Source organism: Canis aureus, chromosome 14 (genome assembly GCF_053574225.1).
Source record: "Canis aureus isolate CA01 chromosome 14, VMU_Caureus_v.1.0, whole genome shotgun sequence".
In the NCBI taxonomy this organism is placed as follows: Eukaryota; Metazoa; Chordata; class Mammalia; order Carnivora; family Canidae; genus Canis; species Canis aureus.
In genome coordinates this window covers 22,893,426-22,910,107 of record NC_135624.1, presented here as the reverse complement: position 1 = coordinate 22,910,107, position 16,682 = coordinate 22,893,426, and the positions used below count along the sequence as shown (strand labels likewise).

Sequence of the window (16,682 nt, the reverse complement as noted above, 5' to 3'; positions counted from 1 at the left end):
TCTTCTCATGATTCCTGCACCTCAGCTATAGACTTCTGAAAAGCATCCCCTGTGTCATCTTACACCTGAACATCTTTGTTTCAACACACCACCAAACATACCTTCCCATGCTTGCATGTGTAGAAAATTGGGAAGAATAAAAAAGAAACTCTATCATCTTTCAAAAGAAACCAAATACTACCTGTGTAGAGAGTTTTTCTGATCTCTGTGGGAGAATTTATCACCCTCAAAGCACTGTGTACCTTTCTTGGAGTGTTTATTTTTATTTGCTTGTATTGTTTAATTTCTTCACAGATCTCTACATACACACTACATGGTATGCTCTTATAGGGTCATGATTGAATAATTCTGTAAATTCAGAGCAGCAGTAATATGTTTGTCTTTTATAAGTATTCCAAGGAGTATACAGATAGAAAAGAAATAGTTCTGTATAGAGTAGAACAGATGATAGAAAACAAAATATGCATTTCCTCAAAGTTTGAATTTCTCTTCCTAGGCCATAATAGCAGCAACAAGTTTTGTTCCAACATGATAGGGGAATCTATAGAAAGTGATGAGTTAAAAATGTTTTCAGGAAAGATCAGATCACTGTGATACCTTTAGGGGAGAAAAGACTCAATTTTGATGTGCATGTTTTATTTATTTATTTATTTATTTAATTTATTTATTTATTATTTTTATGTGCATGTTTAGACTCTAGATCACCAAATGACCTAGAATGTATGGAAACGGGAAAGGAGCAAAGTTCAGCTTCTTCCCTAAGTGTGATTCCATCAGTGTTTGATTATGGATTGAACTATTGGTATCATTTTATTTTTTTTAAGATTTTATTAATTTATTCATGAAAGACACAGAGAAAGAGAGAGGCAGAGACATAGGCAGAGGGAGAAGCAGGCTCCCTGCAGGGAGCCCGATGAGGGACTCATCCCAGGATGATCATGGCCTGAGCCCAAAGCAGGTGCTCAACCACTGAACCACCCAGATGCCCCTATTGGTTTCATTTTAAATACCTAAGCAAGAATACACTCAGACAAGCTTTTCTTTCAACAGGGAGGAAAAGTTGATGTAAAAGGTTCTAATTGCTCAGTGAATCTGGACCATGTGAGGACAGCCCTATGAGTCCAGATAGAGTAAAGTGTGTTATAGTGCGATTCTGTAACTGACATCTTTGTCCCAGGTAACAGAATTCCTCTGCCATATTCTAACGAAATCAATTTCTTCTAACGAAATCAATTTGTTTAAAACTAAAACTTCCAGCATAAATTATTTATTTAAAAATACTAATCCCAGTAACTAGGAAAAGGTGTAGAACATAATAAGTGTTTGATAAAGACTTGCTGAATTGTATTGAATTGCAAATGAATGAATGCCTCTTTACACTCCTCCCACCCCATCGCAAAGGATAAAAAAAAAATTAACCTGCTGCTCTAGTTATTTTATAAACGTAACCATCTTGAACTATCTCTTATATCCCAAGTTAAACTCTATGTTTTTATGATGCCAAAATATTTAATTTGTCAATCAGTCCATCATCTGGTTTGATTCAAACTATTAACTCAATTGACTATATTTTACTGACATTAGTCATGGTCCATATTTCCTTTTGTTGACCTTCTCTCTCTTTTTATTTCTTCAAATTTGGCTTTCTACTCAGATGAGGATATATATCCTTAATGTTTTTTAAACTATTCCTTTTCCAAATCAGTCAGCTTACAAATTCTTGACTTCTATAACGCTAAAATATAAAGATTAAATCTCCTTTAATTTAAACTAAAATCTAACTGTCTAGAACCTAGAACAAACTGGAGAAGGCTTCAGAGTCTCATAATGCAAGCAATTGTTCTTTATACTAAAATTAAATGCAACAAAGAAGAAGCAATGAGTTCTCAGATACCCACAAGGGGGGAAAGAGGGCATTAATTGGTGTGTCTCAATCTGAAATAAAGTAATATTCTTTGGGGGACAATCTTTTTTTGTGAACTTCGTTTGTAATTCATCAGCTTGGCAAAATCAAAATGCAACATAAGGGAACAGTCAAATAAGAAAGTTATATATTTTTGGAAAATAAAAGGAGATATTGAAAGAGCCATGATTAATACAGTGATTGAGAAGAAAGAAATTTAATGAAACAGCTGTTCCGGGGGGTTATGTTTTTTGGTGGTTTTTTGCCTATTCTGGACATAAATATGAAAGTGTACACTCCTGCAAAACAGAGTAATTTTTGCTTTCCCTAGAGTAAAAGAATCTATGTTTATAGTTACATAAAAATAACAAGTAGCGATTCATGTGCTATTATTCAGTTTTAGATCATGAAAGAGATTAATTATCATAAAAATATTCATCCCTTAGTAGTAATATGAAAAACACACCCAGATATAACTGAAATGGAAAAAAAGCTCCAACTACTCTTCATAAATATTTATGAATATTAATTTTTCCAGTCTGCATAAAATAGAATTATACTTCAGTTGTCTATCAACTAAGTAGTGTGTATCTATTCATCTGACAAAAAAAATGTGATTCAGTGGAAATAACAACAGGTTGAGAACAATTAAGTTCATTATGTTCAAATCCTTGCTTCTTCACTGTAAACTTCATTGCATTTGTGTTGATAATTACTGAGCAATACTGCATTTAGAAAATGTACCTATCACTATACCTACACTATATCGATATACACTGAATTATTTTAAAGATTTTATTTATTTATTGAGGGAGGTGGTAGAGGGATAGGGAATCTCAAGCAGATTCCACATTGAGTGCAAAGCCCCACTTGGAGCTCCATCTCATGACCCTAAGCTCTAATCAGGAGTCCAAGGCTAAACCAACTAAGCCACCCAGGAACCTCTCATATTGAATATTTAAGAAAAAAAATGAATCTAAGCACGTGGGTGGCTCAGTGGTTGAGCATCTATCTTTGGCTCAGGTGGTGATCCCCAGGTCCTGGGATGGAGTCCTGCAACAGGTTCCCCACAGGGAGCCTGCTTCTCCCTCTGCCTATGTCTCTGCCCCTCTCTTGTGTCTCTCATGAATAAATAAATAAATTCTTAAAAAAAAAAAAAAAAGAATCTGTTGGAAAGGTTTCACTAAACCATAGAGTCAAAAGCCAATTTTGACTATTTTTATAAAATAATTTGGCCCCAAATCTCTCTTTGGTATAACAAAATACAATGCCTTTTTTTAACATAGAGTTTTTTATTAGTACATCAAAATATAAGATCTTCTATTATTCAAACTAGTGACAAATGTGAACAGCATGTCAAGATGCCTGCAAAAACTATGTCACATAAAAAGTAACTGATTTGTAATACAGGGAAGGTAACAGGCACTGCTTTTACTAATGTGATTTATTGTCAGCATTTGTATTTAGGAGTAAAGCTAAATTTCAGCTCTATTAGTGAGATTTCTGTCATATTAGTGAAAATGAAGATGCAATATTTTCCCCCAGGTTTACAGATACTCCTGATTTCTATCCAGTTTAAGTTAAGAACCTCTGTTTGGGGGCTAAATTCTAGACACAGTCAGGACATCCCTGGAAAGATTTAGAGAAGAGGCACAAGCTCGCTCAGCGACCCTCTCTACAATGCAGACAGGTGTCTGTGCTGTTGCTTTCCATGCTGTGTTCATAGTGGTTGTTGCAGATTCCCACTCAGGAATTGGATGTTCAGGACCCATTGATGAGATACTTGAGAACAAGTTCATCAATCTAAGTTTTCATTTTCCTGACAGCAAACAGCTTCCGGGTTGTATCAGATTGCCAGCTAACTGGAGGTATTAAGGTATTAAGGGGAACAATTAGTTTCATTGTCTTCCAGCTCAGAGGCCAGCAGGGTGCGGCGCTGTGGAGCTACCAGGGGCTGGGGCAACGTGTCCCCTGTGCGGATGGGACAGTCCTAGGGACCATCTCCTTGGCCAGCCACCCTTTCTTCTTCAATGTGCAGGCTTCCTTATATGGTGTCGAGATGGGGGAAGGGATGTGGATGGAGTGGTGGAGTGTACTTGTACTCTGATCCTTCCTCTAGGGCCAGTGGGTAACTGCCTCCCAAACAATAGCTCAGGTCCCTACAGGTCACAAATGGCACAGTGATGTGAGTAGGACCACCTAACTTGTTGAAATAATGGATTGTAAGAGTAGTCCCGCAAGGGTTTGGTCCAGAAGGTCAGGTCCAGAAGGAAGCCCTCAGTGGAGTCATAACCCTGACAGACAGTGAAGGCCCCTGTGCTGGAGTGGGGGCTGCTCCTGGGCTTGGCACACAGCACACTGGAGATGAAGAGACGCAGCTGGCTATAGCTCAGGGTCACATCCTGAACTCCAAAGATCTTGGCTATAGAGCAGCCCCTTGGCTGCAAGATATGTATAGCAATGTTCAGAGGTACTAGGGGGATCTAGGCCTACATATACTTATCCACATCATGGAGCTGGTTACATTGGGAGCCCCATCACACACCATTAGGTCCACAGGGCAGCCCTCAAAGTCTGGATGATCCTGGCAGTGGATGACTGGGTGACGTCCCCTTGGATCTATAATACACCTAGTAATGAAGCCATAGCCTGATGATCCACAGCCTTCAGGAACTCCTCATCCAGTTGTAGCAGCTTGACAGCACTGTGGACATGCCAGCCATCCTCCTTGCCCAGGCAGGTAGTAGACACCTCACTCGTCCAATGTCCATCCCATCTCACATGCTGTTTGCCCAGGGACCTGGCAACAGCAAGCTCAGCTTTTGGAGTGAGGAGAAGGGGATGAAGGAGACTGGTCTGTGAGCTTCTTGAGCCTCAGCGAGGGCACAGACCAGCCAGAAATCGTCAGGCTTCAGGTTGTGTTCTTTGTCAATCTGAGTGCCTGTTGCACATGCCCAAGGGCTCCCACAGTGTGGGGAGCCTGTCATCATGGGACCCCAAGGCTCAGGCGCAGCACAGACCCCACCTGATCATAGCACAATGCCTTTTTATTTAAGTTGGAGAGGGAAGAGGAGTGGGAGGAAGGAAATTAACTTTTGACAAATTCCTCCTGTTTGCTAGATATTGTGGTTGGTGTTTCACGGATATTATTTATCTATTCAGCACAAGGCAGACATTATCATGCCAAAATTATATATAAGAAAACTGAGAAGAGATTATGAACATATCAAATGTTTTATAAGTGGCATAATAGAATAATATCATTGAAGTTTCAATGGAGACACCAAGATAAACAGATACTGCGTTCCAAAGTGCCAGACCAAAACAGAAACTCAATATTAGTGGTCTAGACTGTTTTCCCCAAACCAAATTGAGTATATAAAAGTTTGATGGAGTGGAGAGAGAGGATTTAAAGAGACTTATGCCAGCTCTGAGTCATGTAGGAGCCACCGTTTCACCGTTGGCCTCGCAAGCGAACGCCCCCTCCCACCAGGTCTCCTTGTAGAGCCTCAGATGAGTTTGGTAGGCATGGTGGGCTGAGCTCTGACTCTTGCTGGAAGGCTGGAGGAAAGGATACATGAGTGAGCAAGCTACATTGCCAGCTAAACTTTGGTCGGGTGTCTCTAGAAAGAAATTGCACTTCCCCTTTGAGGTGGTACAAAAGTATGGCATGCTTCCCATGGACCAGTTTTGTGGCCTTGAGGGAGAGAAGGCGAGCCTTTTTTTTTTTTTTCAAACTTCTGTCCAAGAGAGTCTTCTAGAAGGAATATTGTGTTTCCAAAAGTGAAGTACCCATGGTAAGGTCCGCTGAAGAACCAAGGGCTGTGAGGAAACAACCAAAGAACGGGCATCGCCCTCTGAATGGAGGAGCTGCAGCTGGAAATGTTCAGGAAGAATGGTACCTAAAAGCCCACAAAAGCTCAGAGAGAGAAAGTGAGTTCCACACACCTGCGAGACTGGAGAAGAGACAAAGTCATATTCTGAGGGCACAGATCAAAAATCCACTGTTTCTGTACCCCCTCCTCCCCCAACCCCTAGATTCCTGATTTAGATGGGCAACAGTAGAAGTAGAAGCTAGTTAGTTGAGTGAAGTAGGAAAAGAAAGTGTGACCACACCCTCACTCCCAACACAAGTTGCCAGACACTAGTCCACTCCAGCTGGGAGGGCAGAAAAATTAATCTTCACTGAAGTTCCATATTTTGATGATTTTCTGGGCTTAAAAACCCATATTTAGAAACTGAACTGAGTTTATAATTTGAAGTAATATTGGGATATTCTAGGTGACCTGCAAGATGCGCATTTTCTTTTCCCTCTCTGGTTTCTGAAGAAGTGTTATGACTTCTTTCCTGTCTCACATCACTGCACCGTGCAGATTGACAGATGCCACAGCAGTAAATACCAAGGTGTTTCCGAGACACCCCCACCCCCACCCTAGGGCCACCTAAGTAAATCTTCATACAGCTTGGTTCCCACCAACTGCCAATTATTTGACATAATGTGGGAAGATGTGGGAAGGCCGAGAAACAAAGCCAGCGCCTAAGGGAAGAAGGGAATTTACACAAGGTAAGGTGGTAGGATAAAAAAATGACACTGCTCCCTGAGAAACAGGGAAAGGAAATAAAAGTGCATGTCTTCACCTGCCAAGAAATGCCCAGCGCGCAAATGCCCCATACTGGTGTCAGTCCTAGGTGTCTTTTCCTCAGCTGAGAGGAAAAGAACAAGCTGTGGGAGATCCACCAGTGTTAAAAATGTCTTGGCAGCAAAATTGCTTAGATATTGACACACTTGGAAAAGGAATACTCTGGTCTTCTTCTGTTACTTTAGAAAGACTATTCACTTTGTTATTTCTCCAAACCAACAAGCTAGAGGTACACCAGGGGTAACTTGAGAGACTGTTGTGCACCTGCTACGTAGTAAATATTCTGCATTTGTTGAATGAATGAATGAATGAATGAATGAATAGGAATGTAGATCTGTCAATGACCCTAAGAATATTCTTTTTCGGCAGGGGAGGAGCAAGATGGCGGAGGAGTAGGGTCCCCAAATCACCTGTCTCCACCAAATTACCTAGAAAACCTTCCAATCATCCTGAAAATCTATGAATTCGGCCTGAGATTTAAAGAGAGAACAGCTGGAATGCTACAGTGAGAAGAGTTCGCGCATCTATCAAGGTAGGAAGACGGGGAAAAAGAAATAAAGACACAAAGGCCTCCAAGGGGGAGGGGCCCAGGAGGAGCCGGGCTGAGGCCGGGGCGAGTGTCCCCAGGACAGGAGAGCCCCGTCCCGGAGGAGCAGGAGCTGCACCGACCTTCCCGGGGGAAAGGGGCTCGCAGGGAGGTGGAGCAGGACCAGGAGGGCGGGGATGCCCTCGGGCTCCCGGGGACAGTAACAGACACCTGCGCCCCGGGAGAGTGCGCCGAGCTCCCTAAGGGCTGCAGCGCGCACGGCGGGACCCGGAGCAGCTCGGGGGGCGGGGGGGGGGGGGGGGGGGGGGGCTGCGCGGCCCCGGGAGCAGCTCGGAGGGGCTCGGGCAGAGGAAGAGGCTCCGTGCGGAGGGGGCTGCGCGGTTCCAGGAGTAGCTCGAGGGGGGCTCGGGGGCGGCTCCGCGGAGGGGGTTGCACAGCCCGGGAGCGCGAATCCACCAGCGCAGGCCCCGGAGCACAGGGCGCCGGGACACAGCCCAGGATCCCGCCTCCCCCGGGACAGGCAGAGGCCGGGAGGGCCAGGACAGCGAGGACGCTCCTGCCCCAGCTGAGCAGATCAGCGGCCCCGCCCGGAGCCTCCAGGCCCTGCAGACGGAGTTCCTGCGGGGGCTGAATCCAGGTTTCCAGAGCGGCCCCGCCACTGGGGCTGTTCCTCCTGCGGCCTCACGGGTTAAACAACCCCCACTGAGCCCTGCACCAGGCAGGGGCACAGCAGCTCCCCCAACTGCTAACACCTGAAAATCAGCACAACGGGCCCCTCCCCCAGAACACCAGCTAGACTGACAACTTCCAGGAGAAGCCACGGGACTTAAAGTACACAGAATCAGAAGATACTCCCCGGTGGTTCTTTTTTCTTATTTTTTATTTTTTTTGTTTTGTTTGTTTGTTTTTTTGTTTTGTTTTGTTTTGTTTTGCTTTTTGATTTGTTTCCTTCCCCCACCCCCTTTTTTTCTCCTTTCTTTTTCTTTCTCTTTTTCTTCTCTTTTTTTTTCGTTTTTTTTTTCTTCCCTTTTTTTTCTCTTTCTCTTTTCTTTCCTTCTTTCTCTCCTCTCTTTTTCTCTTTTTCCCAATACAACTTGCTTTTGGCCACTCTGCACTGAGCAAAATGACTAGAAGGAAAACCTCACCTCAAAAGAAAGAATCAGAAACAGACCTCTCTCCCACAGAGTTACAAAATCTGGATTACAATTCAATGTCAGAAAGCCAATTCAGAAGCACTATTATACAGCTACTGGTGGCTCTAGAAAAAAGTATAAAGGACTCAAGAGACTTCATGACTGCAGAATTTAGAGCTAATCAGGCAGAAATTAAAAATCAATTGAATGAGATGCAATCCAAACTAGAAGTCCTAACGACGAGGGTTAACGAGGTGGAAGAACGAGTGAGTGACATAGAAGACAAGTTGATAGCAAAGAGGGAAACTGAGGAAAAAAGAGACAAACAATTAAAAGACCATGAGGATAGATTAAGGGAAATAAACGACAGCCTGAGAAAGAAAAACCTACGTTTAATTGGGGTTCCCGAGGGCGCCAAAAGGGACAGAGGGCCAGAATATGTATTTGAACAAATCCTAGCTGAAAATTTTCCTAATCTGGGAAGGGAAAGAGGCATTCAGATCCAGGAAATAGAGAGATCCCCCCCTAAAATCAATAAAAACCATTCAACACCTCGACATTTAATAGTGAAGCTTGCAAATTCCAAAGATAAAGAGAAGATCCTTAAAGCAGCAAGAGACAAGAAATCCCTGACTTTTATGGGGAGGAGTATTAGGGTAACGGCAGACCTCTCCACAGAGACCTGGCAGGCCAGAAAGGGCTGGCAGGATATATTCAGGGTCCTAAATGAAAAGAACATGCAACCAAGAATACTTTATCCAGCAAGGCTCTCATTCAAAATGGAAGGAGAGATAAAGAGCTTCCAAGACAGGCAGCAACTAAAAGAATATGTGACCTCCAAACCAGCTCTGCAAGAAATTTTAAGGGGGACTCTTAAAATTCCCCTTTAAGAAGAAGTTCAGTGGAATATTCCACAAAAACAAAGACTGAATAGATATCATGATGACACTAAACTCATATCTCTCAATAGTAACTCTGAAAGTGAACGGGCTTAATGACCCCATCAAAAGGCGCAGGGTTTCAGACTGGATAAAAAAGCAGGACCCATCTATTTGCTGTCTACAAGAGACTCATTTTAGACAGAAGGACACCTACAGCCTGAAAATAAAAGGTTGGAGAACCATTTACCATTCGAATGGTCCTCAAAAGAAAGCAGGGGTAGCCATCCTTATATCAGATAAACTAAAATTTACCCCAAAGACTGTAGTGAGAGATGAAGAGGGACACTATATCATACTTCAAGGATCTATTCAACAAGAGGACTTAACAATCCTCAATATATATGCCCCGAATGTGGGAGCTGCCAAATATATCAATCAATTATTAACCAAAGTGAAGAAATACTTAGATAATAATACACTTATACTTGGTGACTTCAATCTAGCTCTTTCTATACTCGATAGGTCTTCTAAGCACAACATCTCCAAAGAAACGAGAGCTTTAAATGATACACTGGACCAGATGGATTTCACAGATATCTACACAACTTTACATCCAAACTCAACTGAATACACATTCTTCTCAAGCGCACATGGAACTTTCTCCAGAATAGACCACATATTGGGTCACAAATCGGGTCTGAACCGATACCAAAAGATTGGGATTGTCCCCTGCATATTCTCAGACCATAATGCCTTGAAATTAGAACTAAATCACAACAAGAAGTTTGGAAGGACCTCAAACACGTGGAGGTTAAGGACCATCCTGCTAAAAGATAAAAGGGTCAACCAGGAAATTAAGGAAGAATTAAAAAGATTCATGGAAACTAATGAGAATGAAGATACAACCGTTCAAAATCTTTGGGATGCAGCAAAAGCAGTCCTAAGGGGGAAATACATCGCAATACACGCATCCATTCAAAAACTGGAAAGAACTCAAATACAAAAGCTAACCTTACACATAAAGGAGCTAGAGAAAAAACAGCAAATAGATCCTACACCCAAGAGAAGAAGGGAGTTAATAAAGATTCGAGCAGAACTCAACGAAATCGAGACCAGAAGAACTGTGGAACAGATCAACAGAACCAGGAGTTGGTTCTTTGAAAGAATTAACAAGATAGATAAACCATTAGCCAGCCTTATTAAAAAGAAAAGAGAGAAGACTCAAATTAATAAAATCATGAATGAGAAAGGAGAGATCACTACCAACACCAAGGAAATACAAACGATTTTAAAAACATATTATGAACAGCTCTACGCCAATAAATTAGGCAATCTAGAAGAAATGGACGCATTCCTGGAAAGCCACAAACTACCAAAACTGGAACAGGAAGAAATAGAAAACCTGAACAGCCCAATAACCAGGGAGGAAATTGAAGCAGTCATCAAAAACCTCCCAAGACACAAGAGCCCAGGGCCAGATGGCTTCCCAGGGGAATTTTATCAAACGTTTAAAGAAGAAACCATACCTATTCTCCTAAAGCTGTTTGGAAAGATAGAAAGAGATGGAGTACTTCCAAATTCGTTCTATGAGGCCAGCATCACCTTAATTCCAAAACCAGACAAAGACCCCACCAAAAAGGAGAATTACAGACCAATATCCCTGATGAACATGTATGCAAAAATTCTCAACAAGATACTGGCCAATAGGATCCAACAATACATTAAAAAAATTATTCACCATGACCAAGTAGGATTTATCCCTGGGACACAAGGCTGGTTCAACACCCGTAAAACAATCAATGTGATTCATCATATCAGCAAGAGAAAAACCAAGAACCATATGATCCTCTCATTGGATGCAGAGAAAGCATTTGACAAAATACAGCATCCATTCCTGATCAAAACTCTTCAGAGTGTAGGGATAGAGGGAACATTCCTCGACATCTTAAAAGCCATCTATGAAAAGCCCACAGCAAATATCATTCTCAATGGGGAAGCACTGGGAGCCTTTCCCCTAAGATCAGGAACAAGACAGGGATGTCCACTCTCACCACTGCTGTTCAACATAGTACTGGAAGTCCTAGCCTCAGCAATCAGACAACAAAAAGACATTAAAGGCATTCAAATTGGCAAAGAAGAAGTCAAACTCTCCCTCTTCGCCGATGACATGATACTCTACATAGAAAACCCAAAAGTCTCCACCCCAAGATTGCTAGAACTCATACAGCAATTCGGTAGCGTGGCAGGATACAAAATCAATGCCCAGAAGTCAGTGGCATTTCTATACACTAACAATGAGACTGAAGAAAGAGAAATTAAGGAGTCAATCCCATTTACAATTGCACCCAAAAGCATAAGATACCTAGGAATAAACCTCACCAAAGATGTAAAGGATCTATACCCTCAAAACTATAGAACACTTCTGAAAGAAATTGAGGAAGACACAAAGAGATGGAAAAATATTCCATGCTCATGGATTGGCAGAATTAATATTGTGAAAATGTCAATGTTACCCAGGGCAATATACACGTTTAATGCAATCCCTATCAAAATACCATGGACTTTCTTCAGAGAGTTAGAACAAATTATTTTAAGATTTGTGTGGAATCAGAAAAGACCCCGAATAGCCAGGGGAATTTTAAAAAAGAAAACCATATCTGGGGGCATCACAATGCCAGATTTCAGGTTGTACTAGAAAGCTGTGGTCATCAAGACAGTGTGGTACTGGCACAAAAACAGACACATAGATCAGTGGAACAGAATAGAGAATCCAGAAGTGGACCCTGAACTTTATGGGCAACTAATATTCGATAAAGGAGGAAAGACTATCCATTGGAAGAAAGACAGTCTCTTCAATAAATGGTGCTGGGAAAATTGGACATCCACATGCAGAAGAATGAAACTAGACCACTCTCTTTCACCATACACAAAGATAAACTCAAAATGGATGAAAGATCTAAATGTGAGACAAGATTCCATCAAAATCCTAGAGAAGAACACAGGCAACACCCTTTTTGAACTTGGCCATAGTAACTTCTTGCAAGATACATCCACGAAGGCAAAAGAAACAAAAGCAAAAATGAACTATTGGGACTTCATCAAGATAAGAAGTTTTTGCACAGCAAAGGATACAGTCAACAAAACTCAAAGACAACCTACAGAATGGGAGAAGATATTTGCAAATGACATATCAGATAAAGGGCTAGTTTCCAAGATCTATAAAGAACTTATTAAACTCAACAGCAAAGAAACAAACAATCCAATCATGAAATGGGCAAAAGACATGAACAGAAATCTCACAGAGGAAGACATAGACATGGCCAACATGCATATGAGAAAATGCTCTGCATCACTTGCCATCAGGGAAATACAAATCAAAACCACAATGAGATACCACCTCACACCAGTGAGAATGGGGAAAATTAACAAGGCAGGAAACAACAAATGTTGGAGAGGATGCGGAGAAAAGGGAACCCTCTTACACTGTTGGTGGGAATGTGAACTGGTGCAGCCACTCTGGAAAACTGTGTGGAGGTTCCTCAAAGAGTTAAAAATAGACCTGCCCTACGACCCAGCAATTGCACTGTTGGGGATTTACCCCAAAGATACAAATGCAATGAAACGCCGGGACACCTGCACCCCGATGTTTCTAGCAGCAATGGCCACGATAGCCAAACTGTGGAAGGAGCCTCGGGGTCCAACGAAAGATGAATGGATAAAGAAGATGTGGTTTATGTATACAATGGAATATTACTCAGCTTTTAGAAATGACAAATACCCACCATTTGCCTCAACGTGGATGGAACTGGAGGGTATTATGCTGAGTGAAGTAAGTCAGTCGGAGAAGGACAAACATTATATGTTCTCATTCATTTGGGGAATATAAATAATAGTGAAAGGGAATATAAGGGAAGGGGGAAGAAATGTGTGGGAAATATCAGAAAGGGAGACAGAACGTAAAGACTGCTAACTCTGGGAAACGAACTAGGGGTGTTGGAAGGGGAGGAGGGCGGGGGGTGGGAGTGAATGGGTGACGGGCACTGGGGGTTATTCTGTATGTTAGTAAATTGAACACCAATAAAAAAAAATATATATATATATATATATATATATATATATAAAATAAAAAATAAAAAAAAATAAAACTTACCACTAATCACAAATAAAGTTTATCACAAAATATAAAAAAAAAAAAAAAAGAATATTCTTTTTCATTGCAATATAAATAGAGCCTCTAGATTTCTGTTTGGCTGCTGGTTGTTGTTCCGTTGTGGCCTTATTATTCCTGTTCTTGTTTTTCATAGTTTAAAGGACAAAAGAACACACCTGGCCCGTGGCCTTACGATTCTCAGGCTTAAAACAAAAGAAGCAAACGCAAAGCCAACCATGGTGTGGGAAAGAAGGAAACAGTTGAACATGGGAAAATCAGACTACCAGAATCCTAATCAAACTTTCTTTACAAATAATAAGTAGTAGGAGAACCAGAGTAAATCAAGGCATGGGAGCTATGAGAATAACCTCCCCTTCAGATTCCTGTCTGAGGGGAGCCAAAGAGCTAAGCCCCCCAGCAGCAACATTCTGGAAATGCATCAGAGGCCTCCCACAGCTTGCTCCCAGTCTCGACTGGCCACAGGGGTCCCAAAGAAGGCCCTTTACTGGGAGTCATGGGACTATGGGCCGGGTGAATTTCTAAGACTTCCCATTGGCCTTGCTGAACGCTCATAGTACAGACATTGTGGTCTGAGGCTCTTCCTCCCAACCAAACTTTCTTCCTTCAAAGGGTCAGATCAGACAATCTCTCAGCTGACTGAGAGAGCTGGCACTCTTGTGACTTCTCACAGCTCTCTCTTCTCTCCACTCTGGGTTCTCAAAAGTCTGACCTGAACTAGCAACTATGGAGAAGCTAGAGCACTACAAGAGTGTGTGCCCAGGCTACTGCCCAGCGGTAAGGCAAAAAGCTCCTGGCAGCTCTGTAAGAATGAAACCTAGAGTTGCAAAATATTTCTGGAGACAAGTCCACATTTTCTTTGTGTCAAAATCAGGAGTTTTGAATATTGGTTCAAATTTCTTTTAAAAAATCATATGCAAGCCAAACAATACATCCACCATTTCGACTGAACCATTGCCAGCCAGTTCGTAGCTTCCAGTCTATAGCATAATTCCTCACCGGTGTAATTTGTTATCTGCCTCTGCCAGGATTGGCTTTATTTTGCTTTTTGCTATTCTAATTCCCCTGTAGAGGGGAGAGGATTCTAGACATTCAAACAAAGGCAGTTCTCACAAAGCCTTGAGCTGAGTACCTCTCAGGACTTAGAGAACCCTTGAGAGGTGGAGATGCTTGGAGGGACCTGTTGTCTTTAAAGCCACAGAAGCAGAGCGAACACTCATTGTTGTCCCTGAGTTCAAAGACAGCACAGAGACAGCCCTGCCTCCATCAGGGACTGCTTCTGACCTAGCATTTAAATGTGCCTTCAAATGGCCTTTGAAATTTGAGAAGGCCATATAGTACCCCTGCTATAAAGTCTACTTAGCCCGGAAAGCAAGTCTTTAATGGCAATCTCATATCCTCTGGACAGCTACTGTAAGCCTTCTCTGTAAATCACTACTGCTTATGGGCTTAAATTCTATCATGGTCCAGTTAGTCTTCATCAGGATGAAAAGTCTGATTTGCTTAGTTTTCAAATTCAAAGTTTCTGTCTTGTTAGAAGACAAAATCAGTATTTATTTGCCTTCTGCAAATGTTAGGTAATTGGAGGTCCCCGAATGCACATTCATTTTTGTTGTGCAGAGACAGCTACAGAATAGCATTAAAATGGATTTCCAGACTACATTTGTGGTAAGGTTGCAATGACAGACCGGAGTTAGTAAAATTTCCTCTCACTGTCCAAGCTCTGAAACATCCTCGGGCTTCCCTTGTTGTATTATTCAGAGAGAATTCAGCCTTAGGGACTATGAACACAGGCCATGTCATTGCAATCAGTAACAAATGAGTTTTACATTATCTGGTTCTTTCCTACTTTATTCAACGATGCTGTTGAGTGTCATTTGCGCGTGCATCTCTAAATTTCAGAGTTGCCTTGGATGAGGTTTCTGGGACTTTCTAGCTGGTAATAACTGGCAGAACCCCAAAGTGATCCCCTCTTCATTTCTAGCCACTTTGACAAATGCTTTTTTCTCAAAGAAATCCATGCACAACTGCTGACATTTTTTTCCTCTCTCTCTATGGACTTTTAGTCTAGAGTTCAATTCTAAAATACTGTTTTCATAGCCAAAATTCTAGCACAGATTCATATACAAAGAAAACTTAAATTATTCTATCCATAGATTAATCATGAGAGATTTAACTCACTGCCCAGCAGCCTGGATTGTTATTACAATCCTGCCCATAATAGTTGAGTCCGAGAAGTAAGAAATTATCTCTAGACCAGTGTTCTCATGTTTATAATAAGAGTGTTATACCAAATAATATCTAAGGCCAGGGACAAATCTGGTTTTGTGAGGCATGAAGTGTATACAATTTAGGGACTCTTGGTAAGAAAAGAAAACTCAAGATTCAAAAGGTAGATATAAAGGAATGTTAGAAGAAAACAAAACATTTATTTATAGTAAGAAATAACAAACTATTAATTTTAAAAGGATGACCACCAATATCATACACATCACAAAATAGGGGGGAATGAAAAAAACAGTTTTATTACCTGCCTGGCACATATCTACAATACTTTTATCTACCTATTTTGGCTGCATAGTCTTGACTAATTCTTCCTTTGACAACGATTTTATAATATTATTGCCTACAGAGAAAAGAGAAACACAATTCAGTCTTTCTTCTATCAGAGCTAATCAAAATCTGTATTGTTTATAGTTCATTATTTCAAAAAATTTCTTTCAGTTTCAACACACATCATTAGTAATCTCATGTAAACATTTAGTATGTTAATAAATTTGGGGAAACTTGTATCCAATATTCTTTGTATATGAGCTATAAGATTCAGAAGAATCTTCCATAGAACAGCTTCTGCTTCTCAATTTTTGAAACTTTTTATCTTCTACACTATCCACATGCTCCCAAGCCAGATGCCAAAGACACATTTAAAATGCAGCATTATTTCCAGCACCTTTGAGACATGACCCTGAGTGAGTCAGAAAAAATGGTCAGTAGGAATATTCCTGAAAGCCATTTCTATAATGAGATGGCTAGCAATAATTTAACAATGCCTGGAAGAGACCACAAATCCCATAAATATAGCCCATGAAGCTCAAACTACAATTAAATGTATCTTACTGTTTTCAAATTTTATAAAAAAATATATCACCATGTGACAGTATTCCCGGGATGCTTCCAGGATGTAAGTGAGGAACCCTAATGCTTATACTTAAGGTAAAGCATAAATCCATTTCTAAGACCTTCCTAATTCCAACAATGGTTCTGAAAAATTAAAGCTGCTAAAACTCAACACAATGTGTTTAGCTGAGAAAAAAGGGAGAAAGAATAAAAAGAAGGAAAGGATAAGGAATAGTGAATGCACAGGCATATGGTCTTAATTATTTTGAGATAATGCATTGATTTCAGTCGCG

General features: G+C 41.2%; 1 long non-coding RNA gene and 1 pseudogene across 7 annotated transcripts in view; both read right to left on the bottom strand.

The window, feature by feature from the left end:
* The window catches only part of LOC144283248 (uncharacterized), a 176,474-nt gene that overhangs the window by 91,134 nt on the left and 68,658 nt on the right, over positions 1-16,682 (bottom strand). The gene's annotated exons all lie outside the window — the stretch shown is intronic.
* LOC144282861 (tRNA (cytidine(32)/guanosine(34)-2'-O)-methyltransferase pseudogene) lies at positions 3,783-4,679 on the bottom strand (annotated as a pseudogene).